Here is a 26,776-nt window from a genome sequence, read left to right as displayed (position 1 = left end):
GTAGTCTATTAAGTGTGCAATAGCATTATGTCTAAAATAACAATATACATATCTGATTTAAAAAATAATGTATTGCTGAAAAATGCTAATGATCACCTGAGCCTTCAGTGAACAGTAATCTTTTTGCTGCTGCACGTTCTTGCCTTGATGTTCATGGCTGTTGACTGATCAGGGTGGTGCTTGCTGAAGATTGGGATGACTGTTGCAATTTCTTTTTTTTTAATTTTGAAGTATTATGGGAGTATGAATGTTTTTTATTATAGGGACTGCTTTTGTAATGTTTGAATCAGGGTTAAAAGTGTGCCCATGACCTCAATAAGTGTTCATTGTACCCATTAGGTAGGTTTTCATCCATCCCCTCCCCTCCACCGCCTCCTCCTTCATTTTTATTGGCTTTTACTTCCCTCTATGCACATGTGTGCTCATCAGTTCCAATTTAATAGTTAGTGCATGTGGTGTTTGTCTTTCCATTAAAATAAAGCAACAAAGAAGTTGGCCTCATCAATTGACTCTTGTTTTCACAAAAGATTTCTCTGTAGCATGCAGTGCTGTTTGACAGCATCTTATCCACTGTAGGACTTCTTTTAAAATTGGAATCAGTCTTTTCAAAACCTGCTCCTACTTTATCAGTTAAATTTATGGCCTATTCTAAAATCTTTTTATGTCATTTCAACAAAGTTCACAGAATCTTCACCAGGACTAAATTCCATCTTATGAAACTATATTCTTTCTGTTGTTATTGCAGTTATTTTTTATTTTTTATTGATATATAATAGTTTTACATATTTTAGGGGTATATGTGACATTTTGGTACATGTATCCAATGAGTAATGATCAAATCAGAGCAATTGGGATATTCATCATCTCAAACATTTATCTTTTCTCTGTGTTGAGAACATTACAATTCTACCTATTTTGAAATATGCAATAAGTTATTGTTAACTATAATTTGCCTATTGTACTATCAAATACTAGAAAATATTTCTTATATCTATGTATTTTTGTACCTATTAGCCAACTTCTCTTCATTCTCCACTTTCCCCTTTCCTTCTCATCTTCTGGCAACCAATATTCTATGCCCATCTCCGTTAAATCCACTTTTTTTTAGCTTCCACATATGAGTGACAAAATGTGACTTTTGTCGTTCTTCAACTAATTTATTTCACTTAAAATAATTACCTCCAGTTCCATTCATGTTGTGCAAATTACAGGATTGTATTCTTTTTGTGGCTTATTACTACATTGTTCACAATAGCCAAGATATAGAATCAATCTAAGTGCCCATCAATGAATAAGTGGATAAAGAAACAACTTTATTTGCTCATCCTTAAGAAGCAATTCTTCATCCATTCAAGTTTTAGCTTCAGATTGCAGCAGTTCAGTCACATCTTTTAGGTTCCACTTCTAATTTTAGTTCTCTTGCTATTTCTACCACATCTGTAGTTACTTCCTCCACTGAAGTTTTGAACCTCTCAAAGTCATCCATGGAGGTTGAATTCAACTTATTCCAAACCTCTATTTTAACTTCCTCCTATGAATCACAAATGTTCTTAATGGCATCTAAAATGGTGATTTTTTTTCTATAGGGTTTTCAATGCACTTTCCCCAGATCCATCAGAGAAATCACTATTCATGGCAGCTATAGCCTTATGAAATGTATTTCTTAAATAATACTTGAATGTCAAAATTACTCCTTGATCCATGAGCCTCAGAATAAATATATTAGGAGGCATAGAAATAACATTAATCTCCTGTACAACTCATCAGAGCTCATGGATGACCAGGTACACTGTCAATGGGCAGTAATAATTTGAAAGGAATCTTTTTTTCTAAGCAGTAGGTCTTAGCAGTGGATTTAAAAAATTCAGTAAAATGTGTTATAAACAGATGTGTTGTTACCCTGGCTTTGTAGATCTATTTTTAGACCATAGGCAGAATAGATTTGGCATAATTTTTAAGGACACTAGGATTTTTGGAATTGTCAATGAGCATTCACTTTGACTTACAGTCACCAGCTACATTAGTCTTCAACAAAAGAGTTGGCCTACCATTTGAAGTTTTGAAGCCAGTCATTGATTTCTCTCTAGCTATAAAAGTCCTATATGGCACCTTCTTCCAATAAAAGGCTGTTCAATCTACATTGAAATGTTATTGTTTAGTGTAGAAATCTTCATCAATTATCTTAGGTAAATCTTCTGAGTATCTTGCTTAGCTTCTGCCTCAGCACTTGCTGCTTCACCTTGCACTTTCATCTTAAGGAATTGACTTTGTTTCTTAAACCTCATGAACCAACCTCTATATTCAAAAGAGTTACTGATCTGTAGTTTTTTTTTTGTTTTTTTTTTTTTTGGATGTGTCCTATCTTTGCTTTGCTAATAAGGTGACACTGGCTTTATAGAATGAGTTAGGGAGGATTCCCTCTTTCTCAATGTTATGTAATAATTTCTATAGCATAGATACCAGTTCTTTGTAGTCTGGTAGAATTTGGTATGAATACATCTTGTCTGGGGCACTTTTTGAGGGGGGTAGATTTCTTATTAGTGCTTCAATCACATTGCTCATTGTTGGTCTTTTCAGGATTTATATTTCTTCCTGATTCAGGCTTGGTAGGTTATGTGTTTCCAAGAATTTGTCCATTCCTTCTAGGTTTTCTTTTCTTTGTGTAAAGATTTTTGTAGTACTTGTGGGTGATATAATATGTATCTGTGGTATCAGTTGTAATGTCTCCTTTTTACTTTTTGATTGAGCTTATTTGAGTCCTTTCTCTTCAATTTCTGGTTAATCTGGCTAGTGGTCTATCTATCTTGTTTATCTTTTTAAAGAACCAATTTTTTGTTTCACTGATGCTTTGTATTGCTTTTTTGGTTTCCATGTCTTTTAGTGCTGCTCTGATCTTTGATATTTCTTTTCTTCTGCTGGCTCTGAATTTTGTTTGTTCATCTTTTTCTAGTTCCTTGAATGGGACATTAGGTTGTTAATTTGTGAACTTTCTATCTTTCTGATGTAGACATTTAAGGCTACAAACTTTCCCCTTGGGACTGCTTTTACTGTATCCCATAGATTTTGACCTATGACTCCTTTGTCATTCAGTTTGATGACTCTTGATTTCCATTTTAATTTCATCATTGACACAAAGATCATTCAGAAGCATATTGCTTAGTATCCACAGTTTTGTGTAGATTTGAGTGTTTCTCTTGATTTATCAACTCTCTTGAGTTGATTTATATTTTTTATTTCACTGTGGTCTGAGAAGGTACATGGCATAATTTTGATTTTTTAGAATTTGCTGAGACTTGTTTTGTGGCCTAAGGTCTGATCAATCTTGGAAAATGTCCTATGTGCTGGTGAGAAAAATGTGTATTCAGTAGTTTTGGGGTAGAATGTTCTATAAATGTGTGTTAGGTCATTTGCTCCAGAATCCCATTTAAGTCCAGTGTTTATTGATTTTGTTCTTTGTTCAGTTCTGTCAGTGGTGTGTTGACATCACTGTCAATTATAATGCTACTGTTTATTTCTTTGCTTAGATATACTTGAATTTGCTTTATGAATCTGCATGCTCTTTTTTTAGGTGCACATATATTTAGGATTGCTATGTCTTCTTGTTGAATTACTTCATTTATAATTATATAAGGACCATCTTTTCCTTTTTTACCATAATTGATTTAAAGTCTATTTTATCTGTTATGAGAATGGCTATACCTGTTTGCTTTCGGTTTCCATATACATGATATATTTTTTTTCTATCCCTTTACCTTGAGTCTGTGCAAATTCTTGCAAGTTACATGTGTTTCTTGGAGATAGCATGTACTTGTGGTGTATTTTTTTATCCATTCATCCAGTCTATGTCTGTTAATTGGGGTGTTAAGACCATTCATGGTCAGTGTTAGTATTGATATATGAAATACTGTTCTGTTCATCATGTTAGATGATACCTTGTTTTTTGTTTTCTCTCTTGTACTATTGTTTTATAAGAGGTGTGAGCTTTAAATTTCTGGTATTTTTACAATACGAGTTATCTGTTGGGCTCTTCCATGTATAAGATAGGTTTGAATATTTTCTGTAGGGCAGGTCTAGTAGTGGCAAATTCCCTTCGTCTTCCTTGTCTGGAAAAGTCTTTATTTCTCCATCATTTATGAAACTTAGTTTCGCAGTATATAAAAGTCTTGGCTGGCTGTTGTTCTGTTTAAGAAGACTAAAAATGGGGCCCCAATACCTTCTGGTTTATAAAGTCCCTGCCAAGAAGTCTGCTGTTAGCTTGATGGGTTTTCCTTTGTTAATTGTTGCTTTTGTATTGTAGCTTGTAGAATTTTCTCCATGATTTTGCCTTTTGCCAGGTTGATGAATAGGTGTCTTGGAGATGTCCTATTTGCTATTATTCTTCCTGGTGTTTAATGACCATCTTGTATCTAGATATCTGAACCTCTGTTGATACCAGAAAACCTTTCCACAATAATTAACTCAAGTAGGTTTTTCATGCATTTTGCTTTTTCCTCTTCTCCCTCAGGGATATCTATAATTCTTATTTTGTCCAGCTTTACATCATCCCAAGCGATCTGTCCAACTCGGCCTCCCAGAGTGCTAGGTTTACTGGCATGAGCCTTCACATTTGGCCCTCTCTTGTTATTAACTTTTAGTTTTATTCCATTGTGGTCAGAAAAAATACTTGGTATGATTTCAAATTTTTAAAAAATTTATTGAGACTTCTTTCATGGCCTAACATATGATCTATCCTTGAAACAATACATGAGCTGAGGAGAACATGTATTATGCAGCTTTGGATGAAACATTCTGTAAATATATATTTGGCCTATATTGCAAATTAAGTCCAATGCTTTTTTGTTGATTTGCTGCCTGGATGGTGTGTCAAATGTTGAAAGTGGAGAGTTGAAGCCTCCAGTGACTAATGTATTGGGGTCTTTCCCTCTCTTTAGCTATGGTCATCTTTGTTTTACATATCTGGGTGCTCCAGTGTTGGGTGCATATATTTTTAAAATTGTTATACTTTTTTGCTTGATTGACCTCTTTATGAATTGTATAATGACCTTCTTTGTCTCTCTTTATATTACTTGTCTTGAAATCTATTTTATCTGATAGAAGTAAAATAGAAGTAAAACTCTTGCCCTTTTCTGGTTGCCATTTTCATGGAATAGCTTTTTCCATTCTTTTATTTTCAGTCTATGTGTGTCTTTATAAGTGAAGTGAGTTTCTTGTAGACAACATATGGTTGGCATTTGTTTTTTATCCATTTAGCCACTCTATGTCTTTTGATTGGAGAGTTTAGTCCATTCACATTCAATGTTATTATTGATAGGTAAGGACTTACTACTGCCATATTGTTATTTGATTTCCCTTTGTTATGTAGTCCTCTCTTCCTTTCTTCCTTCTTGTCTTCCTTTGTTAAAAGTGATTTTGCTCTGGTAGTGTGTTTTAATTTCTTGATTTTTATTTTTTGTGTATCTTTTGTTTGTTTTTGATTTGAGGTTACCATAAGGCTTGAATAAACCTTTTATAATCAACTATTTTAAACACATGACAACTCTGCTTATAGACAAACAAATGTAAATCTCACTGAAATTCTATATTTTAACTTCTTCCCACTCATTTTTTAACTTTTGTTGTTGCCATCCACATCTTTTTATACTATCTATCTCTGAAAATGTTGCTGTAGTTATTTTATATAGGTTGGTCTTCTAGTCTTCCTACCAAGATATGTGTTTTATGCACCACAATTATAGCAATAGAGTAATCTGTATTTGTTTACTTACTGTTACCAATGAGTTATATACCTTCAGATGAATTATTGTTCATTAACAGCTGTTTCTTTCATATCAAAGAACTCCTTTTAGCATTTCTTATAGGATTGTTCTGGCGAGAAGGCTTTCCAGATATCCAAAGGGAATTGAGTATTGTTATCTAAGTGTTTGGGTTCACTGAAGTTTTATCAGCACTGGAGTTGCCCCAAGCCCAGAAATGCTGTGACTCTTGGAGACCACTGGTGTTACCACCTTGGGAGACTTGGGTGATATGTGGGAGAATTCCCTGGGTTACCAAAATCTCACAATCTCTTCCTTCACTTTCTGTGCAGGACCTCTGGAGTTGGGGGAGGGGTGATGTGGGCACTCCCTTATGGCCACCAGTGCCAGGTCACACCTGAAGCAAGTCCAGTGTTGTCCAAAGCCAGTGGTGCCTGCTGCCTGGATACCTCCGACATTTATTCAAATCCCAGGGGCTCTTTAGTTAGCAAGTGGTGAATACTGCCAGGACTTAGTCTTTTCCTTCAGGGCAGCATATTTCCTTCTGGTCCAGGGTGGATTAAGAGATGCCTTCCAAGAACTAAGGACTGGACTCAGGGGCTTTACAAATCTGCTTGATATTTTATTTTACTGTGATTAAGCTGGTACCCATGTTGCAAAACAAAGTCCTCTGAACTCTTCCCTTTCCTTTTCCCAAGTGGAAGAAGACTCTCCCTGAGCTGCACTGCCTAAAGTTGGGGGAGGAATGATATAGGCACTGCCTTGGCTGCCACCACTAGTATCTCACTGTGTCATGTGCATCTCAAGTCCACCAGCTCCTAGCCAGCACAGCCACAGGAATTGCCCAAGGACTGCAGCCTTTGTGGCCTGATTGCCTTATAAATTTAGTCCAGGACTGATGCCACCTTTTATGAGCTGGTCATGGGTCTAGTAAGAACTCAGGTTTTCGGGCAGATGATTTTACTCTGGCCAGGCTGGTCTAAATGTTCCCTACATAGGCACTGGCATAACTCTGTCCTGTGCTGTGTTCCCCTGTGCCAAAGCAGTCCTGAGTTTCAATGAAAAGTCCCACGATCACTTTACTCTCCCTCCCCCAGGTGCACAGATTTTTATCTCCACTTGGTGCGCTGTTATGTCACTGCCAAGGGATGGGGAGGGGATGGCATAGGCAATACAAGATTGTCTTTTCTGCCCACATCAGTGATTCTTTCCCTGATATAATGTTTAAACCAGATAGAATAATCACTCACTTGATTTTTTGTTCTTCTGTAGGTACTTTCTTGTTGAATTTTTTGCTCTTACAGAGGTACAATTACTGGAGGCTTTTATTTGGTCATCTTCCTCCAGATTTCAACCTTTTTTGTATGTTTGGAATAATTCATGCTTACTTTTGAAAACAACTGGAAAATACTTTAAAGATTGTTTTTCTTTAAGAAAAACTAAATGCTATTTATAGTACCTTTAAGAAAAATCAAGTAAATTTTATCTTTTATCTAATTATTAAATTGAGTATATTCACATTTATAGTTAACAAAGGCAATGGGATTTATCAGATCTCAATACTTGCATATTATGTGCATCTGAGTTTAGGTATACAAGGAAAATCTTTACCATGATTATTTTTGAGATAGAATCCTGCTCTGTCACCTGGGCTAGAGTGCAGTGGCATCATCATATCTCACTGAAACCTCAAACTTCTGGACTTGAGCAATCCTCCTGCTTCAGCCTCCAAGACAACAGGGACTGCAGGTGTGTACCAGCATGCCTGGCTAATTTTTCTATTTTTTTGCAGAGACAATGTCTTGTTTTTGCTCACGGGGATCTCAAACTCCTGGCCTCAAGCAGTCCTCCTGCCTCAGCCTCCCATAATGCTAGGATTACAGGTATGAGCCACCGCACCTGGCCTACTATGATTTTTTTTTTTATTTCTATGGTTGAATATGTTAGTTCTTTACCTGATGTTTTATTTTTACTACACATTTTCAATGTTTTCTTAGCTCTTACATTAGTATGTAGTGATCCCCTTGTGACATTAAATATACTATGTTCCCCAAATCAAATCAATCAATGAGTAGAGATTTCTTTGATTACTCTAGAAAGTAATAGATTGAATTATTGTATTACTCGATTTTACCTAGATAATGCAAGGAAGATAATATATTCATAGTTCATACTATTTTAACAAGTTACCTGAAGACTCCAATTATGTACTTTAGCACATTATAGCAGGAAATGCAATAGATATTTTACCTTAAAATCCCAAAGCCAAATTCTTAGCTCTGATTCTTGAATTATATAGAGAATTTCTAATTGAATTCTGTCTATTCTACATTTTTGCATTAGAAGGTCAAATAATATTTAAGATTAAATATGTAAAATTTAAATTCAGATAAACACATATAGTATATAAGCACTGCTGAACAATAAAAAATAATTTACTACTGAAACATGAAATATCATTTATGAATCTTAAAAACATTTTATGTGAGTGATGTCAGAAAGATGGGATAATAGGAAGCCTTAGACCACCCTTTCCCCCACTGAGACACTGATTTAACTGCACACAGAAAAATTCCTTTTATGACAAATCCAGAAAACAGTTAAGATTGTCCTGCACTCCAGGTGAGTGTGAAACTGGGCACATCAATGCCAGTAGGAAAATCCATAGCAATCACTCACTATTTATTATCCCCTTTACAGTATAGTATAATTGGAAGTAAACTACAAACTCACAGCTTTTGTCTGTGGATAAAATAGAAGATTGAAAAATGCACCCCATGTTCAGACTTTTGGGGGAGCTGCCCAAAGAACTGGTTTCTCACTTACCTGTATCTAATTGCTGACAGGAAAGTGCACCAGATTGAAGATCACTGAGAACAAAGGCAGCAATTTAGACAAGTGTGCATTCAGTTGCCACAGTCATGTTCCCTGGCTCAGTGATAAACCAGCAAGAGAAAACCCCCTATTCCCAGATTCTTCCTGGAGAGGGAAAGAAATGGAGCATGAGTCCAGTATTTTAGCTTTTCATGGGACTGCATGAGAGGTTGGTATCTGTCGTGCTTATCTCAGAGTCCTGATGGAAACTGGCATAATTAGATAACTGGATGAAGTGAAGAACAAAAGATAACTTGGTATCTTTAGGCTGCTCCAGAGGACCTGTGTTACAGTGGACAGAGTCCAATACAACTGAGAGGCCTCTCTCTTGAGAAGAGTCAGGGAAAAGAATTGATCATGTGTCCAGCATTCAAGGTTTTTGGAGCTCTACGAAAGGTACTAGTTTCGATCTTGCTTAACTCAGTGTTGAAAAGACCAGCATACACTGGAAGCCTGGGACCACTGAGAAAAAAAGAAAGTTGGGCTGCTCATGGTTGCTCCAGAGAACCTGCAGACAGATATAAGAGAGAGGAAAATAATAGAATCTCTCAAAAAAAGAAAGCAGCGAATCTCTCCAACTGGAAATTTACATGAACAAGTCCAGAGATGATGCATACACAGGAAAGGTATGAGAGGATCTCAGAATCTTTAGCCAGCTGATTGGTGAATATCTTTCCATGTATGAAACAGTCTGTAAAGATTGGGAAAGGTGTCTGTTTTATCAAATGCACAGGCCACAGGACAAAATTACCAGGCATAAAAAGAAAGAGGAAACACGGCCAAATCATAGGGCCAAAATAAATCTTCAGAAATCAACAAAAAAATCCCAAAGAAACAGAGATATATGCGTTAACTGACAATGAATTTAAAATAACCAACATAAAGTTGTTCAATAAGCTCAGGAAAATGATGTATAAGCATAATGAGAATATCAACAAAGAAGAAAAAACTATTTAAAAGAGCCAAAGAAAAATTTTGGAGCTGAAGAAACAGTAACTGAATATAAAAATTCACCACCAGAGGTTCAGTGGCAGACTTGATCAAGCAGTAGAAAGAATCAGTGAACTCAAAGGCAAGTTATTTGAACTTATCCACTCACAGGAACAAAAAAAAAATTGAAAAAGAGTGAAGAAAGTTGAAGGGACTTATGGGACATCATTAAGAAGAGCAACATATGCATTGTGGAGTCTCAGAAAGAGAAAAGAGAAATGAGCAGAAAGATTTTTTGAAAAATGAATGGACAAAAGCTTCTCAAATCTTAGTAAGGAAATGGACATGCAGATTCAAGAAGTCCAAAGGATTCTAAGTAAAAATAATAGAAAGTAGTCCACATCAAGGAACATTATAATCAAATTGTTAAAATTAAAGACAAACAGAAAATTTTGGAAGTAGCAGGGGAAAGGTGATTTGTTATATATAAGGAAGCCCCCATGAGACTATCAGTAGATTTCTCAGCAAGAAACCTTGCAGGCCAGAAGGGAGTGGTAAGATATATTCAAAGTGATGAAAGAACAACTTGCCAATCAAGAATACTATATCAGGCAAAACCATCCTTTAAAAATGAGGGAGAGAAAAATAGTTTCCTAGATAAACAAAAGGTGAGAGAGTTTATGACCAGTAGACCTGCCTTATAAGAAATGCTAAAAGTAATCCTACAAATTGAAACAAAATTATACTAAACAGCAACACAAAAACATATTAAAGCATAAATCTCTCTGATAAAGGTAAATATAGAGACAAATACAGAATAATTTAATACTGTGATGGTGATGTGTAAATAACTTTTATTTCTAATGCAAAGGGTGAAAGATAAATTCATTAAAAATAACTATAATGTAAAACATGTTAATGAATATATAATATAAAATATGTAAATTGTGCCATCACTAACAGAAAGTGCAGGCAGTAGAGAGAGTAAAAATGCACAGATTTTGTATGAGATTGAAGTTAAGTTATTATCAGCTTAAAATAGATTATTAGATGTCTCACCTAAGTCCTATGATAACCACAAAATATGTTTACATATGAAACCCAAAGAACATGAGAAAAAAATCAAAGTATGTCACTACAAGAAAAGTGAACAACACACAAAAGAAGACAACAAAAGAGAAACAGAGATTTCAAAAAGCTACAAGATGGTCAGGCGCGGTGGCTCATACCTGCAATCCTAGCACTCTGGGAGGCCAAGGTGGGAGGATCATTTGAGTTCAGGAGTTCAAGACCAGTTCAAGACCAAGACCAAGACCCCATCTCTACTAAAAAGATAGAAAGAAATCAGTTGGACAACTAAAAATATGTAGAAAAAATTAGCCAGGCATGGTGGCGCATGCCTATAGTCCAAGCTACTTGGGAGGCTGAGGCAGAAGGATTGCTTGAGCCCAGGAGTTTGAGGTTGCTGTAAGCTAGACTGACTCCAGGGCACTCTAGCCTGGACAACAGAGTGAGACTCTGTCAAAAAAAAAAACCACAACAAAAAAAACCTACAAGACAAAAACAATTAACAAAGGGGCAATATTAAGTCTTTTTCTATTAGGAGTTACTTTAAATGTAAATGGGTTAAACTCCTCAATCAAAAGACAGAGAGTGGCTGAATGAATGAAAAAAATGTGATCTGACTATATGCTGTCTACAAAAGAACCACTTTAGATTTAAGGACACAAATAGACTGAAAGTGAAAGGATGTAAATAGACATTCTATGCAAGTGGTAACCAAAAGAGAAAAAGGATGGCTACACTTATTTCAGACAGAATAAACTTTAAGTCAGAACTGTCACATAAAAAAAATGAGTGACATTGTATAATGAGAAAAGGGTCAATTGACCAGGAAGATAGAATTGTCAATATATATGGACTCAACATCAGAGCACCAAAATATGTGAGACAAACAAGGAAAAAACTGAAAGAATAAATAGAAAGCAATACAATAATAGCGGAAGATTCTAATACTCCACTTTCAATGGTGAATACAGCATCTAAATACAATATTAATAAAAAACAGAGGACTTGAAAAACACTGTAAACCAAATGTACTTAAGAGACATATACAGAACATTCCACTGAACACCACTATAATGCACTTTCTTCTCAAGCACACATAGATCATTTTCCAGGATGGATCTCATACAGATCACAAGAAAAGTCTTAACAATATAAGAACACTGAAATCATTCCAAATATATTTTCCAATCATAATGGAATAAAACTAGAAATTAATGACAAAAGAAAAAATAGAAAATTTATAAAGATGGAGAAATAAAACAACACACTTGCAAAAAATAAATTGTCAAAGATAAAATCAAAACAGAAATTAAAAAATATCATGAGACAAATGAAAATGCAAATACAACATACAAAACTTACAGGATGCAGAAAAAGAAGTACTAAGAGGGAAGTTTCTAGCTATAAATAGCGACATTAGCAAAGAAAGATTTTAAATAAACAACCTAAGTTTACACCTCAAGAAACTAGATAAAGAAGAACAAACTAAATCCAAAGTTAGCAGAAGGAAGAAATTAATAAAGAGTAGAGAAAAAGTAAATTAAATAGAAAAAAAGAAAACCAATAGAAAAAAATCAACAAAACTAGGAGTTTTTTATAAAAAGGTCAACAAAATCAACTAACCGTTCTCTAGATTAAGAAGAAAAATAGAGAAGGCTCAGATAACTAAAATTAGAAATGAAGGAGGAGACATTTAAAGTGATAAAATAGAAATAAAAAGGCTTTGAAGGGACAAATATAGACAATTATACAACTACAATTGGATAGCCTAGAAGAAATGGACAAATTCCTAGAAACATACAACCTAATAAGACTGAATCATAAAAAATAAAAGATCTGAGCAGGCCTATAACTGTAAGGAGGTAGAAATACTATTCAAGAACCTTCCAACAAGGAAAAGCCAAGGACCATATGGCTTCACTGGAAAATTCTACTAAACATTTAAAGAAGAATTAATGGCAACAATTCTCAAAGTCATTCATAAAAATAAAGAGGGGAAAACACTTCCAAACTCATTTTATGAGGCCAGCATACCCTGGTATTAAAACCAAAAACGATACTACAAGAAAACTACAGTCTGACATCCCTAATAAATACTGATGCAAAAAATCCTCAATAAAATATTACAAACTGAATTCAACAGAACATTAGAAAAATCATACCTCATGTCCAAGTGGGTTTGTGAATGAAAATTATTTCTGTTCACAGATTACATGATTTTATATATAGAAAAACTTAAAGATTCCAACACACACAAAAAACCCAATAAATAATTTCAGCAAACTGCAGGATACAAAATCAACATACAAAAATCAGTTGTATTTCTATACACTAACCTCTATGATCTGAAAATGAAATTAATAAAACAATCCCACATACAATAACAGTAAAAATAATAGAATACTTAGTAATATACTTAACCAAGAAGGCAAAAATGTGTACACTGAAAACTACAAAGCATTGCCAAAAGAAATTAAATACACAAATAAATGGAGAGCCATTCCATGTTCATGAATCTGAAGACTAAGTATTGTTAAAATGTCCATACTATTCAAAGCAATATAAAGATTCAATGTAATCCTGATCAAAATCTCAATGATTTTTTACAGAAATAGAAAAAAACAATCCTACAATTCATATGGAACCAGAAAGAATCTGGCATAATCAAACCATTCTTGAGAAAGAACAAATCTGGCATAAAGACAGACATATAGACCGATGGAACAAAATAGAGAGTCCAGAAATAAAACCATGCATATACAGTTGTGAATTTCAACAAGGGTGTCAAAACTACATAATGCAGAAAGGATTGTTTCTTCAACACATAGTGTTGGTAAAACTTGGTATCCACATGCAAGAAAATTAAATTGGACCCATATCTTACAGCATACACAAAATTTAATCCAAAATTGATTAAAAACTTAAACATAAGACCCGCAAACTCTAAATTTCTTAGATGAAAACATAGGAAGAAACCTTTGTGACACTGGTCTTGTCAAAGATCTCTCAGATGCGACATGGAAAGCACAAACAACAAAAGCAAAATAAATACGAAAGATTACATCAAACTAACAAGTTTCTTCACAGTAAAGGAAACTATCCACAGAGTGAAAAGACAATCTGGAATGGGGGAAAATATTTGTAAGCCCTATATCTGATAAGGGTTAATATCCAAAACATATAATGAACTTTTAAAACTCAATAGCAAACAAACTAAGTATAAATAACTAGGTTAAAAATGAGCAAAGGACTCAAATACATTTTTCCAAAGAAGACATACAAATGGCCAATAGTTACATGAAAAGATGCTCAACAACACTAACCACGAAGGAAATACAAATTAAGGTAAATTATGGTAAGTTATCACCTCATATGTGTTAGGATGGCCATTATCAACAACAAAACAACACAAAATCAGAGACTTGGTGGGGATGTGGAGAAATCTAAACCCTTATACACTGCTGGTAATATAAATAGTACAGCTGCTACAGAAAACAATAAGGAGTTTCTTCAAAAATTAAAAATAGTCTGGTTCAGGTTTTGTAATAAAATTTTTAAAAAGAAAAATATTAAAAATAGGACTGTCATATGTTCTAGAATCCCACTTCTGAGTATTTATACAAAAGTATTGAAACAGGATCTTAAAGAGATATTTGCACTCCCTTGTTCATTACAGCAATTTGCTCAACAGCCAAGAGGTAAAACAACCTACATGATCATCTCTGGATAAATGCATAAAGAAAATGTAGTATATGCATACCTTAGCCTTAAGAAAGAAGAAAATTATGCCATTTTTGACAACATGGATGAACTTGGGAGACATTATGCTAAATGAAATAAGCAAGTCACTATAAGGACAAATATTGCATTATTCTACCTATATAAGGTATCTAAAGTAGTCAAACCCCTAGAAGCAGAAAGTAGAATGATGGTTGTCAGGGGGTAGGGGATAGGGTGGGGAAATGGTGAATTGCTGCTCAATGGGTACATGCAAGATGAAAATGTTCTAGTGATCTGTTGTACAACAATGTGCATATTGTTAACAATCCTATACTGTACACTTAAAATTTGTTTGGAAGGTAAATCTCATATTATGTGTTTTAACCACAATGAAATTACTGAATAAAATAAATCAAATGCAAAGGAATTCATACTATACTTTTTTATATGAAGGCCATGTACAGGCAAAACTATGGTGATAGAAATCATAAAATGACTGTCTTTTGTGGGGTTAGAGGGTAATGACTGGAAAGGGGCATGCAAGAACTTTATGGGGATAATCTTACTCTGAGCGGTAGTTGTTTGGGTGTATAAAACTGTAACAATTTATTGAAATAAATATGTAAATTCTTTTTTGTATACAAATTATTCTTTAGAAGAAATTGAAATAAAAAATATCAAATTCACTTTTTCTCAAAGAAGTTAAATAGGTTATCTTTCCTTCTAGGAAAAATAGAAGAAGAAATAAAAGTATATGTTACTCAAATGGCACAAAGTTTCAGTTTGGCAAGATGAATGAGTTCTAGTGATCTGACATATAGTGTGGTGACTATAGGTAACAATACTGTACTGTATAATTTAAATTTGCTATTAGGGTAAATCCTAAGTGTTCTCACCATGCACGCACATGCGCACACACATACACAAGATAACTTGTGCCTGAAGTGACAGATATGTTAATTAGCTTTACTGTGATGATTATTTGACTAAGTAAAAAAGAGACATTGCTAATGAAAAACGGTTATAATCTATGCTTGATCAGATGGAAGGAAAGCTACGTACAATTTCAGAAAAATTGGGTGTAAGTTAAAAAACAAATAGAGGAAAACATTGGAAATTCTCTTCTAGACATTGGCCTAGGCAAAGAATTTATGAAGAAGACCCCAAAGGCAATCACAGTGAAAACAAAAATAAAAAAATGAGACCTGATCAAATTTAAAAGCTTCTGCACAGCCAAAGAAACTGTCAAGAGAGCAAACAGATAACCTACAGAATGAGAGAAAATTTTCATAAGCTACACATCCAATAAAGGGCTGATAACTAGAATCTATTTAGAACTCAAGAAAATCAGCAAGAAAAAAAATCAAACAACCCTATCAAAAAGTGGGCAAAGGACATGAACAGAAACTTTCCAAAAGAAGACAGAATAATGGCCAACAAACATATGAAAAAATGCTCAACATCTCTCATCATCAGGGAAATGCAAATCAAAACCACAATGAGATATCACTTACTCCATTGAGAATGGCCTTTATTAAAAAGTCCCAAAGCAATAAATGTTGGCGTGGTTGTGGAGAGATAGGAACACTCCTACATTGCTGGTGAGACTGCAAACTAGTGCAACCCCTGTGGAAAGCAATGTGGAGATACCTTAATGGGATACATACAAGTAGATGTACCATTTGATCCAGCAATCCCATTAGTGACATGTACCCAAAAGACACTCTATACAAAAGACACCTGCACTCGAATGTTTATAGCAGCACAATTCACAATTGCAAAGATGTGGAAATAACCCAAGTGCCCATCAATACATGAGTGGATTAATAAAATGTGGTATATGTATACCATTGAGTACTATTCAGCTCTAAGAAACAACGGTGATATAACACCTCTTGTATTTTCCTGGATAGAGCTGGAACCCATTCTATTAAGTGAAGTATCCCAAGAATGGAAAAATAAGCACCACATGTACTCACCAGCAAATTGGTTTCACTGATCAACACCTATGGGGACATATAGGAAAAACATTTATCAGGTGTTGGACAGGTGGGAGAGGAGAGAAGGGGATAGGTATATACATACATAGTGAGTGCGATGCGCACCGTCTAGGGGATGGACATGCTTGAAGCTCTGACTCAAGGCGGCAGGGGAGACAAGGGCAATATATGTAACCTTAACATTTGTACCCCCTAATATGCTGTAATACAAAAACTGCCTCATATTACACTAGACATGTAAATAGGAATAGAATGTAGAAATGGGAAATGGGATTCTAATAAGTACTTTTGTCTAAAAAGTTGAAAGTAAATGTTCAGATTATGTTTTATCTTGTGGCTTATTTAGAAAATGTACATGGAGACAAAATGCATTTTCAGCTAATTTCAATAGGTCTACAAATAGTAGGTCTTGAGTAAATGATGGAACCTAGGATAAAAAAGGGGGGGGAGGGTAGAACTGTGGCATAAGATACAGAGAACATAAAATGCCATACCCAAGGAAACTTCCAGAGTCAGAAAACTGGGAAAAATAAGATTAGCAAAACCAATATCCAAAGTAAAGCTCAGGTAGATGTTGAGGTTGAAGTTCAAAATTTTTAAAAATTAAAAAATGGAAAGTTGATTTTTTAAAAAAAGGCAAACAGGAAATTATTTTCTTCCAAACTACACTCTCATGCTTACTGCGTTAACCTCACTCTGGAGTGTAACCAGAAGAGTATTAAGCAGATCTAGGAACCAGACCCACACTCTGAACAAAAGTGATTTGAAAACAGCTAAATTTTATAAAAGAATCAGTCATTCTTTAAGACTGCAACTGAAAAGCAGTAAAAATATGAATTAAATTCTACTTGGAATAAAAAGAGAAGTTTATTGATGCCGGTTTGATCACTGGGGAAGACTTATACCAAAGGAGAACAAAAAGAAAGTTGTACTTTTTGAAGGGGCTGTATTATCTTGTTTGCATGGTTTATACTGTATAACAGCCATATTAGAAAATCTGTGAGCTATCCATATCTATATATCTCTAAAGTGACTAAGCTTTGGGAACTAGCTGCACAGTTTGTTCATCATTTCATTCTGCATTGTGTGTAATCTGTCAGTATTTGTCACTTTGTCATTCTAAACAAACACAAATTATATGCCCCCAGAGCTTGTTATGGGTTAACTCTAACTTGGCCCAAAGGTCAACATTTGCAAAAGAGTTTTGGGAAGGAATAAACAGCAAATTTTACACACACACACACACACACACACACACACACACACACACACCCCTTTTATTTTTCCTTATGGTATAGGTTTCAAGCACTGAAGTTTTGCTTTAAAGTCTCCCTCAGTAATATGAGCCAAAGTTGAAAACTGTGATAAATACTTTTTATAATTTTGGCATTGTAAGCACATCGTGCAAATTTTTTCACAGAAGAATTGTAAGACTAGAAATATACTTCAAAGAAAGTGTAGCAATGTGTAAGTTTAAATAGTCATAAAGAAAAATACAGTTTTGAATAACGAGAATTGCTGAAGATTTTATGTTCTGCAACATGAAAAGTTGTTAACATTTTACTTTCCCTATATATCGTAATATTTTATGTATTATTAGGGTATGTTTTTGATGTGCATTCTTTCTTTTTCTTTTATGTGTTTTTTTCTCCCCAAATATTTACCCAGAGTAGTATAAAATATGATTATCTATTCCCTCTACCATTTCCTGTAAATACAAATTCTTTTTTAAAAAGAAAACTAAATATATTATCAAGTATCTACTTTTGCAAAGCCCAGCAGTTTTAGTGAACAGCAAATGTTCATTAGTATGCACTGATATGAAGACGATCTTACTGACAATTCCCAGAGTGTTCCCTCTTTCATAAACAGATTGTTGATGGCTGATGCATAATCCATCTGAGCATTGCAATAAAAAGAAAATATCACAAAAAGTGCATAGGCCTTCGTAGAAAGGAGTGCCAAAAGTTTCAGTCGATAGGAAGAGAATATTCACACATATGCACACACAACTATATTCATTATTTAGATTTGACTGATGCTATATTTGCCAAAAAATTGATTTCTGTTGTGTTTTTTATTGAATAGATGTGTCTTAAAATAGGTTTTATTCAGTTTTCTTAATTGAGGCTCTTTATTCAATCAAAGAAAAACTACTATAGCCTGTACCAAACTGATAGCATGGTTTGAGAGAGTTTAGCTATATTACCAATGCCAAAGCATCCAAACGAAATGTAAGAAAATTCTGTTAATCATGCATATGTTTTACTATTTGATGCCAATGATCCAAATGTCCTAAATATGTGGATGTTTTGGCATCAGATAAAATAAGTAGAAATAATCCCTGGTAATTTGGGGTAATTAATTCATTTATGTATTCATTCATTCTACAAATATTTATTTTGCACCTATTACAGGCAGTGTGCTGTGTTAGGCCATAGGTGTCCAAGGATCAGAATCCGTGTTCAAAAACTTACAATTAGATAGAAGTGGTATAATGTGAACACAAAAAAGAATTAGGTCTATGCTTTGAGAGGCTAAAAATTGCCATAAGCATGAGTAAATAACAAAGCCTTTCAAATTAAATGATCAAGGTAGTGTTTAATCTGAAATTTGAAAGAGAGGATAATAATTTTATCATCAGTGACTGGGAATACAATAGAAAATAAGTAAACAAAGAAATTTATGTAAGAAAATACCATAAGCATGCATGAATGGCTGTAATTCAGAAAAATAGTGATAGGTAAAAACGGAAAAAGTAGGTTTGCTTTATATTAGACTGAGATTTGAATATATTGAAATGAATAATTTGTGTTTTATTTTTAAGTGATAAAACACCATTCAATGCCATGTAGTATGCTGAAAAAAGTTTTATAAAATCAAGTCCTTCCATAAGTAATTTCCCCTCCATCTTTAGTTTTTCTATCTGGAAAATAGCAGGATGCATAATATCACCTCTAAGGTCCCTTCAAGGTCAAAAATCTAATGAAAACAAGATTTTGTTTGGTCAACAAGAAAAGTACAGACAAGGATAGGGAGCATGAGAAAGACAATCATCGTAATAGTTTTTATAATAGAGCTTCCATATAAGTGGAGTAAGACACATAATTCCTATACGCCATATGGGAATGTCTAGGGAGTCTTATTGCTTTGTGTGTGTGTGTGTGTGTGTGTGTGTGTGTGTGTGTGTGTGTGTGTGTGTGTGAATGCTGTGATTTAAGTACTTTAAGAACAAAGTATTACCCGTTATCACTTTTCTGTCATTCACATTCACTAATGGGCATTTCCATAAAAACTCAATTTACTTTCTTATCCTCATGTAAAATACATATTAGACTGCCTCAGAACACTGACTTTTCAGTATTTACCTAAGTCTATTTTTAAGCAGAGATAAACATAACACAGCCATAATCGCTCAATGAACAAAGGGATGCTATGTTTATTTTTTATATAAAAATATGTTTAATACTCTCCCATTTCCAGTGGGAGCCCCTTCTAATGTTTCAGAAGCCAAATACTTAAAAAAGAAAAAAGAAAAAAAAGACCTATATTAATAAGAAAGAAACACAAAACAATATAAAATGCACTGATTTTGGAAACTGACATATCGGAGTTTGAAACTTTAGGTGCTGAATATTTCTGTGCTGAAATTCATTTTACTTGTCTGTAAAAATTAGAATAATGATTTCTTAAATACATGTTGTGCATGTCACATTAGACAGTGAATGAAAGGTCTATTTCAACAGCTCACACGTAGCATATATAGTGGTTATTAATATTATTAAAAACACTAATAAATTAATTATAGATTTTCAGGTGGTCTTTGCAGGTGGATGGATATGAATAGGATGAAAGCAAAGGCATGATAAAGAAGTATGTAGGGGCAATGAAGGGACAAAGGGCCATTGATCTTCTCATCTCATTTCTAGAAATTAGAAAAATAATTGCAAATAGGAGTCAAGGCAGCAACAGGAACTATTCCTCAAGACTAGTAATGTATTTACTAATGCTTATAGATTAATGTTCTATAAGTTAAGTTTTTGCTTACTATTTATAATTAGGTACTTTCTGTGGATACTGGACATATTAATTATATATGGTCTTAATGCTGTTTCCCATAAACAGCAAATTATTATTAATTTATTAATTAATATAATAATTTATTAATTAATAATGATTAATAAATTATTAATAATTAATAAAACAGTAAATTATTAATAATTTGATAGTATAAATTAATTAACAAATTCTCCTTATATATACTTGTCCAAGCCAAATATGACATAGGTAAACAATTGGAAAAAAATACTTCTGGCATTGAATGAAGGGATCCGAAAGACAGAAAAAATAAAACATGGAGAAAAGTCAGTTGTTTCTAATCAGATCAAATTACTAGTGTTTGTAGTGAAGTTAATTTATAGTCACCAAAGAACTGGACATGATAAAGGACACATATTACCAAATCAGAAATATCCAGTTCCTTTAAAAAAGACCTTCAAATACAATAAAATAAAAATATATATTGTCTTCTCAATGTGAAACTCATTTACTTACCTGCACTTCCTTCTTGTGATAACCATAGATGTTATTTTTTCCTAGTAAGTCTAAAACTCTGAAATTTTTTACCTTTGGGCTACAAAATCTTCAGGTGCCTCCACGCTAGCAGCAGACATGATGCCATGGAAAACTCTGATTGCGATTATGATTAATAATGTGTTACTCTGCAGACTGTCTCTGGAATTTTCATGATGAATTGCAGTTACAAATTTTCATTGCATTTTAATGGTTGATATACTGATGTTTATAAAACCAAAGGTCAATTCAATAGTTGACAATAGTGTTATAGCATCGATGGTGAATAAACACTTACTTGTAAAAAAGGGAAACAATAGAGAAAATATGGCTGATAAGGTCATAAAGTTGAACAGCTAAATATGCCTAATTGCCCTATTTTCTTCCAAAGGCTATAAACTTTGCCCATTTTGCAAATGCCAGAGTAGCATTCTCACATACAGAAATATTCCTAATATACAATAACAAAGATAAGAATTCAAAGGAAGATGGAAACAGAACTGAATGAATCCTTCTCTAAAAAATATCTACTAAAAATCTTGAGGAAAGTGTGAAGTAAACGTTGACGAAAAATAAAAAGAAATGTTTTGCAAGGAAAATACTTTAAAATTATTCAAGCATCTACAGTGATCTTGTTTTAGATCTCCACATTTTGATAATATTCACATTTCATTTTGTTCGTGAGACAGGAAGGAAGAGAAGAAAATTATTTGCAAAATATTTGAAAGTCTGTGCTTGTGTTTAGCATTTATTTTTCTTTCAAGATTAAGTTTTGATGCTCAAGTATTTTTGTTTTAGAGCAAGAAGAAGCAAGAAGCTATTTACAGTGCTAGTATATGGCTCTAGTATTTCCCAGAATGTATTGAAATTACTCATTTCTATGATATTTAAAAGTTAATTTATTGATGTTTACAAAACACTGCACTTCTAACTACTTGATAGTTATATTTATGTATTTTGTTTTCAGTTTCTGGGTCAGATTAAGAAAAATTATCCAGAAGTGAAAATAAAATGAGAAGGGTAGAGGTAGCATGTTCTGTCAAATTTATTTAACAATTCAACTCAAGAATCATTTATTTAAGATAATGTACCTGTATTTTACTTTGCAATTTATTATTTGATTAGAACTTAGGCTGTATGAAGTTACCTTTTCACTTATCAGTTTCTTTCATGTAGAAAAGATAATACCAAAAGTCATGCTTTATTGCCCTGGAGACATTTATCCATTTTTTTAAATATTATTTTTTTATTTATCTTTTTATTTCAAAATATTAAGGGGCTACAAATTATGTTTTTATTACACGGATAGCTTTTTTTTTCTTTTTTTTTTTAAATTCAGGGTATTATGGGGGTGCAAAATTTTGGTTACATGAAATGCGTTTTCCTTTCTCAAGCCAGGGCTACAAGTGTGTCCTTCCCCTACACAGTGTGTTCCGTTTCCATTAACTGTGGGCTTACCCCCCCCATCCCTCCACCTCCCCACCTGACCAGCACCTATCAAACTGGTACTAATTGATCAACACTAAGGTGCTCACATGGTAGTAATACCCATTTTGTTTTTAACTCAGTAAACATTTCAGAATCCTTTTTTTGGTGAATTATATAACCCCAGTTCTTCAGTATGCTTGTTGAACCAGCTTTATTATCTTAAATGTTTCCACATTAACTAAACTATTAATTAATGTGTTTATTTTCTGAAGATTATACATTAATAGACTCTTGGAATTCCATGTAGTATGTGGAAAAGCATTAACCACTTTGGTACAGCGCTCACCGGCCACGAAACCTTGCCCACAGTGGGCACTCATAGTCTGCATGATAGTTTGTGCTGTGCATTGACAACAAATCCATTTTGCTCTTGTGTGATGAGGAAAGCTTTAAAGCACTGAAAGCTTGTTTTACTTTATAGGCAGCTTTACTTGTAATGTAAATCAGAATAGGTAACATATACATATATGTTTTCATCACGTTATTTTTAAATGTTCACAGTTTTATTTTGATAAATGAAAAATTAGAAAAGTCATATCACGGTTGTCGGCTAAAGTCGACGTGCGAGTTCATCTGTGGCTATTGACTATAGTCCACGCTCCTACCAAAGTGGTTACAGAGTAATCAAATAAAAGTAAAAAGCCTTAGATAGATAGCTTATTTTCTTGTAAATTAAGATGTTACTGTAGGAGAAATAATAGTTAATACACATATTTCTGTGAAAATAATACTTAATTTTTCTATATATATGTGCATGTTTCTTTGCTTTTTGGACATATCTACCTTTTTATTTCACGTACAGTAGTTACAGTAATGCTACAGTTATAAGAGTACAAAATTATACCAAGTTTTAACCCTTTCAAATTTCTTTCACATTTTAAATATCAATCCAAAAGAAAATAAAACTTTATTAAGATGACTTTCTAAAAATGTAAGACTATATCAGAAGCAATGATGCCTCCTTAAAAAACAACTGCCCCAGTTTATTTTAGAAGAAGAAAAAATTGATTTAAAGAGAAAACTGTATGATTATGATTGTTAAATTCCCACTATATATTAAACTGAAGGAAATCAACAAGAAAACTGATAATATAATGAATAATTGTTTACATTTATTCAGATTTTTTCTATGCATTAAAGTATCTAATTTGGTGCCAAACATACAGCTGACCTTCACTAATATAAGTTCTCTTTACCCCTCCCCACCTCATGCTAATGCTCTTCTAATTTCTTTTTTAAATTTTCATATAGTAAATTTAATTTTTAATCTACCATTATATGAATTGTAACATATGTATAGATTTATGTAACCATTGCCACCATAATCAGGATACAGAAAAGTACCACCAGCTACCCAAATCCACAGTTCTATCCTGATCATACCATCCACCCATCCCTAATTCCTAGAAATCACAAATTTGTTTTAAATTACAATCGTTTTGTCTTTTCATAGTTATATAAATGGAATCATATGGTATAGAACATTTTGAACCTTGCATTTTTCTGTGTAATGACTTTGAGATTCATCTAAATTGTATATTTCATTAGTTTATTCCCTCTTATTGCTGAGAAGTATTTAATATATGAACACAAAGGAATAATTTTTGAAGGAAATGAAAAGCATTTAGTGCTATAAATTTATCTCTAAGCACTGCTCTAGCTGTCCCACAAATCTTGACATTTTGTTTTCATTTTCATTCTGCTTAAAATATTCTCTAATTTCCCTTAAGCATTTCTTGTTGACAAATAGATTAATAAAAATATGTTAATTTCTATGTGTTTTGAGATTTTCCTGTCATCTTTATTAATGTATGTTTAGTTCCATTTTTGTCAGAGGACACACTTTATATTACTTCAATTTATTTAAATATGTTAATGTTTATTTTATAAACCAGGATATCATGTATCTTGGTTATTGTTCCATGCATACTTTATTTATTTTTTTTTTGTGACAGGGTCTCACTCTGTCAGCCCAGCTAGAGTACAGTGGCATCAACATAGCTCACTGCAATCTCAAACTCCTAGCTTCGAGTGATCCTCCTCCCTCAGCCACCAGAGTAGCTGGGACTACAAACATGTGTCACCACATCCGGCTAATTTTTCTATTTTTTAGAGATGGGATCTCACTCTTAGGCTGGTCTTGAACTCCTGACCTCAAGCAATCCTCCTGCCTCAGCTTCCCAAAGTGCTAGAATTATAGGCGTGAGCCACCCCTGGCCCCTATGTGTACTTTAAAAGAGTGTGTATTTGGCACTTTTTTTGTAAAATTCTTTATGAAAGTCAATTGGATCTTGTTACTTGATGTGTTATTTAGCTCTTTTATATCCTTGCTAATTTTTCTGTCTATTAATTCTATTACTAAAAGAGGAGTATTGAGGACTCCACTGCAAATATGAATTTGTTTATTTCTCCTTTTGGTTTTGACAGGTTTTCCTTTATGTATTTTGAAGCTATGTTGTTTGGTGCATAAACATGAAAAATTGCTGTTTTCTTAGTGGACTGACCCTTTTTGTCATTATAAAATATCTCTCTTTAACTTAACCTTGTTAATTTTATTTGTTCTTAAGTTAACTTTGTCTGATATTAATATAGTCACTCCAGCTTTGTTATGACTATGGTTTATATAGTATATCTTTTGTGATCCTTTTATTTTAACCTACCTATTTCATTACACTTGAAGTGAATTTCTAGGTTCTTATTTGAATACCAGTTTACTTACACAGGTATACCTTAGTGATATTAGGGGTTTGGTTTCAGACCACCACAGTAAAGTTAATATCACAATAAAGTGAGTCACACAAACTTTTTGGTTTCCAACTACATATAAAGGTTATATTTACACTTTACTGTAGTTGATGTAATGTGCAATAGCATCATGTCTGAAAAACAAGATATATACCTAATTATAAAACACCTTATTGATAAAAAAATGCTAATGATCATCTGAGCCTTCAGGAAGTCATATAATCATTTTTACTGGTGGGAAGTCCTGCCTCATGTTGATGGCTGTTGACTTATCAAGGTGGTGGTTGCTGAAGGTTCGGGTGGCTGTGGAATTTTTACAAATGAGACACTGAAGTTTGCCACATTGATTGACTTTTCCTCTTATGAAAGATGTCTCTGTAGACTGTAATGCTATTTGATAGCATTTTACCTATAGTAGAACTTCTTTCAAATTTAGAGTGAGTTCTCTCAAACCTACCACTGCTTTACAACTAAGTTTATGTAATATTCTAAATCCTTTGTTTTTGTTTCAACAGTATTCACAGTGTCTTTACCAGGAGTAAATTTCATCTCAAGAAAGCACTTCCTTCGCTCATCCATAAGAAACAACTCCTCATCTGTTCAAATTTTATCATGAGATTGAAGCAATTTAGTCATATCTTCAGGCTCTAGTTCTAACTGTAGTTCTCTTGTTATTTGTACCACATCGGCAGTGACTTCCTCTACTGAATTCTTGAACCCCTCAAAGTCATCCATAACAGTTGAGTTCAATTTCATCCAAACTCCTGTGAATGTTGATATTTTGACCTCTTCCAATGAATCACAAATGTTTTTAATGACATCTAGAGTAGTAAATCCTTTCAAGAAGATTTTCAATTTCCTTTGACCACATTCATCAGAGGAATCACTATATATGGAGCTATAGAGGGTTTTTTGTTTTTTGTTTTTATTTCAGCATATTATGGGTATGCAAACATTAAGGTTACATACGTTGCTCTTGTCTCCCCTCCCCCCTCAAGTCAGAGCTTCAATCGTGTCCATCTCCCAGACAGTATGCACCACACTCACTATTTACGTAAATACCTATCCCCTCCTCCTCCCCCCTCCCACCTGCCCGACACCCAATAAATGTTTTTTTTTAAACATTCTGTTTACATTTTATATCTTTGCCTCTCCCTAGCAAAGGATAGAAGTATGCCCTTCCCCTCCACAATGCTCACCACATCCCTCAGATGTGGGTCTACCCCCACAACCCCCAAATCCCCTGGTGAACACCACCACCATAGTGTTAATCAGTCAGTACCAAATTGATGGCGAGTACATGTGGAGCCCATTCTTCTAATCTTGTGTCACCTCACTTTGAATAATGGGCTTAAGCTCATCCAGGATAATATAAGTGGTGCTAGCTCACTGTTGTTTCTTAGAAATGAGTAATATTCCATTGTAAATATATACCAAATTTTAATAATCCACTTATGACATCTGCACCCAAATGTTTATGGCAGCACAATTCACTATTGCAAGGAGCTGTCGTTTTTATACAAAAAATATACAAGGTTAAGCTACAAATTGAGTAATGAGACATTAAAGTCAAAATAGCTTCTTGATTCACGTGCTGCAGAATGGTTATTGTGTTAGCAGCCATGA

This window comes from Microcebus murinus, chromosome X (genome assembly GCF_040939455.1).
Source record: "Microcebus murinus isolate Inina chromosome X, M.murinus_Inina_mat1.0, whole genome shotgun sequence".
Taxonomy (NCBI): domain Eukaryota; kingdom Metazoa; phylum Chordata; class Mammalia; order Primates; family Cheirogaleidae; genus Microcebus; species Microcebus murinus.
The sequence above is the reverse complement of the archived record's forward strand: the minus strand, read 5'-3'. Positions refer to the sequence as shown.